General features: G+C 35.7%; 1 long non-coding RNA gene across 1 annotated transcript in view; it reads right to left on the bottom strand.

Moving 5' to 3' along the window:
• Positions 1 to 1,121: 1,121 nt before the first annotated feature.
• LOC136854782 (uncharacterized) overlaps positions 1,122 to 5,863 on the bottom strand; it is a 291,921-nt gene continuing 287,179 nt past the window's right edge. The window contains exons 3-4 of the long non-coding RNA XR_010857796.1: positions 5,252 to 5,319; positions 1,122 to 2,264 (exon numbers count right to left, since the gene is read on the bottom strand). This is a non-coding gene — a long non-coding RNA (uncharacterized lncRNA). The remainder of the gene's footprint in view (positions 2,265 to 5,251; positions 5,320 to 5,863) is intronic.

The raw sequence follows: 5,863 nt of genomic DNA, 5'->3' as shown, positions 1-5,863 counted from the left end.
CGACTGTGCCATGTTAGTCGAGCATTTACCATTTTCTCTCCAAAGTTCTATTTTTATCTTTAATTTCCAGTCCATCACTACTTTCCTCGATATTTCTGTAGTAGTATCTTCTTGTGCTCCTATTTGCATTATTTCAAATGTACTTGATAAAATATTACCGGTATCATTTCAACCTTTTCTTTATTCTTTACCATTTTATTTTTTTTCTGTAAAGCCTTAATTTCTTTTAGAGATTTATTTTTCTGTGTTCCATTAATTCTATCTGTACACATTTTTTGTTTCCTTACTGGTTCTTGTTATTGAAGAATATGAATGTTCCTAAGACAGATAGTTTGTGTTGTATATATAATAAAAGAATTGTTTGGATCTTGAATGATGATCTTGCTCACAGCTTACACACTTTGGCTCACTACATTTCCATTGTGTGGCATGTTCGTCAGACCCACAATAAGCACATATAGGTTCATTTCGACAATTTTCCTTCGTGTACCCATATTTACCACAATTTTGATCTTATAGTAGCTTTGAAACAAAAGATCTCAATTCACTATTTTGGCCGAAAATTTTTGTTTTTTGAGGTTGATCCTGACCTTCAAATTTTATTTTTGCAATTCTTAATACTGTCCTATCTGTTTATTTGGTATTACATATATATAGATACAGATATAGATATAGATATAGTATATAGATATATATATATATATATATATATATATATATATATATATATATATATATATATATATATATATATATACCTCACAATCTTGGACTTTGGGATATCTCACTTCAAGTCCAAAAGCATACTCTTCTTGAACAGTTCGTTATTATTTTCAGTAATGAGTACAAAAGTACCATGAATGCTGTTCATAGTGTACTGATTTTTTTTTTATTTTTACATTTACATTATCAATACTTTTTATAAACAAATAGCCTAAGAATTGGGTTTTTGTTGTGGCTTCTATAAGCCACTTCTTTTCTTTTATTTTTCTGAACGACATTTCTGTCGTTGAATGTCATTTTAATAAGTACTTTTCCAACTTTAGGGCTGAAATTTCTTGTTCCGTTACCAAGGTTAGAAATCTTGATTAACTTCCACTCCCAAAGAGGGAGTCGAAGTGAGTGTAGGTTGGGTCATGTCGATATTTACTCTTTTTTGGTGTTTTATATGGCATTAAACACTAACCCGATTGTTAGTGGGTTTTTTGGAACAAGTTCAAGGTCTATAGCAGGGAGAACTTTCTGAACTATGTGTAGACATTTCCTCCTAAATATATCATCATGCAGGAAAGGAGAAGTAGCATACGTTTTCATGTAAGGTACAGTAAAGATCATAGGTGGTTTATTTATTTTCCTAAGAGCCCTTAAAAACAATCTTGAAGGAAAGCAAACAAGTTTGATGTATGAGTAAAAGCCCTGTTGAGTACAGTCGAGATAGTATTAATCTTGAATTTAAAAAAAAACAAGCGCTGTAAAAATTCATATCAAGTCCTGTAAAAGCATTCTTAAAAATTCTTGTGTAAAATTCCTAGTTATCCCACGAAACAAGGTTCAAACAAGATAATTTATTGCCCGCTTCCTTGTCAAGGTAAACTTTATATTGGTGTGTTGCCTGTTAACAAATTCTAAAAATGCATCAGCATCATGTGATACTGAAAAAGCGCGAACATGTCGTCCCCGTAACTCTGATAAAACAGTGGAGCGGGACATGCTCCTCCTCCTTGAGCGAACCTTCCGTGGTGGGTCCTCGCTGAGGTTGATGACATCCAGTCAATGATGATGGCCGGGAGGAGAAGTTTGACTCCGTTGCCAGGGATCTCCATCCCGAGCAGCTCGGTGGCTTACGGGACCGTTCTTTCCCCCTCTGGTAATTGACAGGTTGGGAAGGACTGTACAGCGAATCCTCCTCGGACTCCATTGCACGGTCTGCCTGCTCCCTGTGATTCACGTATTGCCTTCTATCTGACAACTTAGACAAGGGAAACAATTCCTTAGCAGGCGTGGCCAGTAACAAAAGGGTTTGTGGGGGTAGAGATGAAGAGCCAGGGGAGATGATCGGCGTCGGTTCTCTAAGATGGGGTGGTTTTCTTCCTCCACCTCTCTTCATATTTTACCGACTAAGGAGACAACCATGCCATCCATTCATTCCTTGCAGGGAGCTCACAGAAATAAAGTTACTTCCAGGTTTATCCTTGCCTACAGTATGCAACGACACACTTCGGACTTACCGCTTTCTTCCATCTCCATACACCGATGCGTTATGGCTGGAGATAAGGAAAAAACACAATAAGTAAAACATGATTCAAGAGTACGTAAGCCCATGTGCAGACCCAAAAAACACTATTTTCAACACCGAATCCGCCCCCCTACAAAAAAAAACTCAAAACCCATCTAGTATATGCTTTACAAAAACAGGGAGGGTAATTCCCTTAACCACACACAATGTCACTGAATTGTTCTCTACGGTTAGAGGGGAACATGCCATGTGATACACGATGAATGATTATGGAACGCCACTTTCTTGTCTCCCATAACGAGACCGGAAAAACCCCACTTGAGCACATAAAAACGATTTCTATGAGGGCAGAAAATATGCTTACGTCTAGATCTCCAGGAAGAGCAGCCCGACGATAATGATGCACGTAGGGGCGCGAACCCCCAAACCGCAAAGAACAAGGAAACAGTATGGACGAATAAGTGAGACAAATCAGAAGAGTGCGAAAACCACGGTGGCTCTGAACACAATAGGAGAAGGTAGGCCATTCCAGGTCACACGTGACCATAGGCCTAATGTTAGGATTTTCGTTTTTCAGGGACAAATCAGAACAGCCGACGTGCGACAAGCGCAAATACTCGTCTTATGGAAGTGTAGGTTCGTAGACATCTCTGAACAAATGTGAATTTAAAGACACTCAAGTTTCCCTACCACCGGTATCTAAACATTTCATTGGATCTCAAAATTATGACGTTAACCACAGATTTTCATCAGACATCTGCAATACGTAATTGTGTTTCTTTTTTAAAAACTGGCATATTTCATCAATTTTCGATAAAAATACATATAACTTGTTGGAATCGGTAACCAAACGAACTCTACAGTGCCATCCACCAAAAACATTATATAATTTTTAAATTCCTAAAGCAAATAAAATGCTCTACGGCCTATGACTTGAAGTTCAACTACAGCTGCAGTCAACAAACAGGAGTCGCGAAAGCGGTGCGCATTTCGAGCTCTCTAAGGAAGGAGCGCTACCAACTCCCGTGTACCTTGAGGGAACACTAAACATTACTTTAAATGACCTTTATGCGTCCTGTTGACTACCAGATGCATGATTTTATTCCATTTCCATTTTTTCCTATACAAATGTGATTTTACCTTTACCTATTATTCACCATTTAAGAATATTCACTTCACGCCAGTCCTTAAATAAATGTAAAAATACTATAAAAGGTGCATTAATCTTCCATTATTTTAGTGAGTTTCCTTAAATTGAATACCTACTCCATTCATTTCTTCTTCCTTCTTAGTTAATATGAAAAATAAACTCCTTTCGTGAGCAATTTCAAGATCAACCCAGTGGATCAAAATAAGTCCCGCCAATGAATGTCAACAAATAAGTCCTTCATTCTATACCACAGTTACTCCTATTGAAAAGAGAAAAATGTCTATAAAGCTTACAGAGAGAGAGAGAGAGAGAGAGAGAGAGAGAGAGAGAGAGAGAGAGAGAGAGAGAGAGAGAGAGAGAGAGAGTATATTTTAGGAGCAAAGGTGTCAAAAACATCTTCCCAACATTTTCAAATAGTAAATCAAAAATTAAATGACACCTGCCAATCTTCCTCCGGTAAAACCCTATGAAAAATAAGTCACATACAGAAGTTTATTTTTCAGAGGGATGGATCCAGTATTGTTGACAATATAAAGAGCAATAAAAAATCACACTAAAACGGGATCCAGTAGCTCTAGCCCAACTAGGAGACGCAGTGAGAAGGAAACTCCTAAATTCTTAAATGGAACACAAATAATTTACTATACCGTACTCTCAAGACTTGACAGGTTCAATTTTCATCACATGTTTACTGACCCCAGATCTCCTAACACAATATATTTAAATTTGATACATTTGATACAAACCAGATTTCTTAGTAAACATCATCTTTAGAGATGTTCCGTTCGGATGGATGCACAGGAATGCTCCCGATCAATCAACAGAGAGCCCAAACAATATGTGACTGCTGACAATCCCCAAATTTTCTCAGGGAAATTATTTTTATGCAGCTAAAACCATCAGGAAGGGAGTTTTCGCTCCATCGAAAATGCACGGCGGGAAAATTTGCAAATTCCATATAAAACAGATTAGATTTGACATGTAAGGGAATACAAGCAGTTTGACAGAACCAACTCCGTTTCATGTTCGATTCGAGGTTAAGTTCAGGTAAACTCTTTCTCCTATTCTCGTTCTTTCAGTCTTTCATTGGGCTGCAATGTTGTCATAACAGAGCAATCAACTCTTACATAAAGGTCCATTTCCCATTCTCAAGATACGACGTAATTACCTTGGGTTGCATTGCTGTAATTTTCTCTTTCTCGGACAAAATTTCTTTAATTATCATTGTTTTTTCTGGCTATCCTTTAGCTAAAAAGATTCCTCTTTAACAATGATTAATATAGTATCTTCACTATCTGCAATAATTATAATGCCCGAACGAGATACAAGTAATATCAATAAATATCACTATAATGACAAACACTCTCGCAATATCCTACAAGCATTACTGGATAATTCCAGGAACAATTCAATCGCTGCTCGACTGAACTTTCCCAATGTCGCATATCAACATAAAATTCATATAGCACAATATTCAAGTTCCATTATCAGATAAAGAGGAGGCTCTGACAGCTAGATGGTGAAGTGGATTTGATTAATCGTATATCCACAATGCTCTCCGCATTCTGCAGGTGACTGTAAGAAAACGTCTCACAGTGTTGTACACCCACAATACATATCTACCAGCTAATTATTAGAAACGCACACATACATACACACATATATGTGTGTGTGTGTGTGTGTTTTCAGTCTCAATTTCAATTTTTGATTCCCGTTCGTACTAATCTGGCCCCATGTCAGGTTAAGCTATTTAAGTGATATACAATAATAAATCGACATTATGATTATTTCAAAGAAATAAGTTTTGTTACAAAATGCAACAAAAAAAAACAAAATTTCCAAAAGTCGAAACATAATTACCATACCTTGCTCATGAAGTTGACAGGGTTCGGAAACAATATTTTTCTGGTCACAATTCTGAACGTGAAATGTTCTGGAAAAAAGAAAATAAATATTATTAATAGCTACTATCAAGGACAGGCAAATTTATCACCACTCATCTCAACTAAAAGAAAATTTATTTGTAATATGAATAATTAAAACTAATCCTGAAACAGAAGAATAATTGCAATTTGCTGCATATTTTCTCGGTCAGATCACAGTACAGTGTGATGTGATATAATTAAGGCCAGGGATATATCTCACGATATACATCACGGCGTGCGTCAATACTCCAGCTAAACACTTCAATTAGATATTCATTCTCAATGACATTTGACTTTCCTGATGTGTCAGAAACTTATTTTATTTATTTATTTATTTATTTATATATATATATATATATGTGTGTGTGTGTGTGTGTGTGTGTGTGTGTGTGTGTATATATTTTATATATATATATATATATATATATATATATATATATGTATGTGTGTGTGTGTGTGTGTATATATATATATATATATATATATATATATATATATATATATATATATATATATATACGATACACACACATATATATTCAAATTTAAAAG

Source organism: Macrobrachium rosenbergii, chromosome 30 (genome assembly GCF_040412425.1).
Source record: "Macrobrachium rosenbergii isolate ZJJX-2024 chromosome 30, ASM4041242v1, whole genome shotgun sequence".
Classification (NCBI taxonomy): domain Eukaryota; kingdom Metazoa; phylum Arthropoda; class Malacostraca; order Decapoda; family Palaemonidae; genus Macrobrachium; species Macrobrachium rosenbergii.
This window is presented reverse-complemented; position numbering and strand designations above follow the sequence as displayed.